This window comes from Pelobates fuscus, chromosome 6 (genome assembly GCF_036172605.1).
Source record: "Pelobates fuscus isolate aPelFus1 chromosome 6, aPelFus1.pri, whole genome shotgun sequence".
Lineage (NCBI taxonomy): Eukaryota > Metazoa > Chordata > Amphibia > Anura > Pelobatidae > Pelobates > Pelobates fuscus.
This window is the reverse complement of record NC_086322.1, coordinates 53,231,622-53,233,570: the sequence shown is the minus strand read 5'-3', so window position 1 is coordinate 53,233,570 and position 1,949 is coordinate 53,231,622. Positions and strand designations below refer to the sequence as shown.

General features: G+C 50.7%; 1 long non-coding RNA gene across 1 annotated transcript; it reads right to left on the bottom strand.

Moving 5' to 3' along the window:
* Positions 1-1,000: 1,000 nt before the first annotated feature.
* On the bottom strand, positions 1,001-1,609 carry LOC134615347 (uncharacterized). The gene is made up of 3 exons (XR_010091290.1): positions 1,534-1,609; positions 1,382-1,430; positions 1,001-1,118 (listed from the first exon to the last, which is right to left on the bottom strand). It is a non-coding gene; the product is annotated as an uncharacterized LOC134615347 (long non-coding RNA).
* Positions 1,610-1,949: the final 340 nt, after the last annotated feature.

Sequence of the window (1,949 nt, the reverse complement as noted above, 5' to 3'; positions counted from 1 at the left end):
AAAGGGACACTCCAGGCACCCAGACCACTTCTGCCCGTTGGAGTGGTCTGGGTGCCAACTCCCACTACTTCTAACCCTGCAACTGTAATTATTGCAGTTTTTTATAAACTGCAATAATTACATTGCAGGGTTAACTCCACCTCTAGTGGCTGTCTACTAGACAGCCACTAGAGGTCACTTCCTGATTTCTAGCACAGGAAACCTGTGCTAGAGCGTCGCTGGACATCCTCACGCTGTGTGAGGACCTCCAGCGTTGCTCATTTCCCCATAGGAAAGCATTGAAATTTGTTTTCAATGCTTTCCTATGGGGAGACCTAATGCGCATTCGCGGCATTGCCGCACATGTGCATTAGGTCTCCTCGGCCGGTGGGCGGGATCAGTCTCGTCCACCGGCCGACGGAATCAGTAGGAAGAGCGGCGCGGAGGAGGAGACAGCGACGAGGGACATCGTCGCTGCCTCAGGTAAATGACTGAAGGGGTTCTCACCCCTTCAGTAACCGGGGATTGGGGGGTGGGAGGGAGAGGGTACCTCCAGTGCCAGGAAAACTGATTGTTTTCCTGGCACTGGAGTTTCCCTTTAATACAATTTCCAGTTTCAATCTCAATCTATGGGCGAGGGAAATATGAACATTATACATGCAACACAATATAGACATGAGCAAATACAGGAAGGAAACAGAAGCGGGAGGGGGAAATGAACAAGTCTTAACAAGGTGAATGAATTAAACAGGAGTCCTAACAAGGTGAATGAATTAAACAGGAGCCTAACAAGGTGAATGAAATAAACGAGTCCTAACAAGGTGAATGAATTAAATAGGAGTCCTAACAAGGTGAATGAATTAAACGGGAGTCCTAACAAGGTGAATGAATTAAATAGGAGTCCTAACACGGTGAATGAAGCAGTATAGCCTGGGAATAGGATTTAAAGCAGGACTAAAGATACAAGGTGAGGATGGCACAGGCTGTCTGCTGCCAAGATGGAATTTTATAGGTTTGAAGGAGGATGGCAGGTCTGACAGCTGCCTGGAATTGAAAGGGGGATTCTGGAAGGAGCCTGGCTGGCTTCTACCTGGATGGAGTTAGGATCTGAGAGGAGGGTGGCACAGTCTGGCTTCTACCTGGATGCAGTTAGGATTTGAGAGGAGCGTGACTTCTACCTGGATGGAGTTGGGATCTGAGAGGAGGGTGGCAGAGCCTGGCTTCTACCTGGATGGAGTTAGGATCTAAATGCAGGGTGGCACAGTCTGACTTCTACCTGGATGGAGTTAGGATCTGAGAGGAGGGTGGCACTGCCTGGATGGAGTTAGGATCTAAATGCAGGGTGGCACAGTCTGACTTCTACCTGGATGCAGTTAGGATCTGAGAGGAGCGTGACTTCTACCTGGATGGAGTTGGGATCTGAGAGGAGGGTGGCACAGCCTGGCTTCTACCTGGATGGAGTTAGGATCTAAATGCAGGGTGGCACAGTCTGACTTCTACCTGGATGGAGTTAGGATCTGAGAGGAGGGTGGCAGAGCCTGGCTTGGCTTCTACCTGGATGGAGTGAGGATCTGAGAGGAGGGTGGCACAGCCTGGCTTCTACCTGGATGGAGTTAGGATCTGAGAGGAGGGTGGCAGAGCCTGGCTTGGCTTCTACCTGGATGGAGTGAGGATCTGAGAGGAGGGTGGCACAGCCTGGCTTCTACCTGGATGGAGTAAGGATCTGAGAGGAGGGTGGCACAGCCTGGCTTCTACCTGTATGGAGTAAGGATCTGAGATGAGGGTGGCACAGTCTGGCTTCTACCAGGTTGCAGTTATGATCTGAGAGCAGGGTGGCACAGTCTGGCTTCTACCTGGATGCAGTTAGGATCTGAGAGGAGGGTGGCAGAGCCTGGCTTCTACCTGGATGGAGTTAGGATCTAAATGCAGGGTGGCACAGTATGGCTTCTACCTGGATGGAGTTAGTTTCT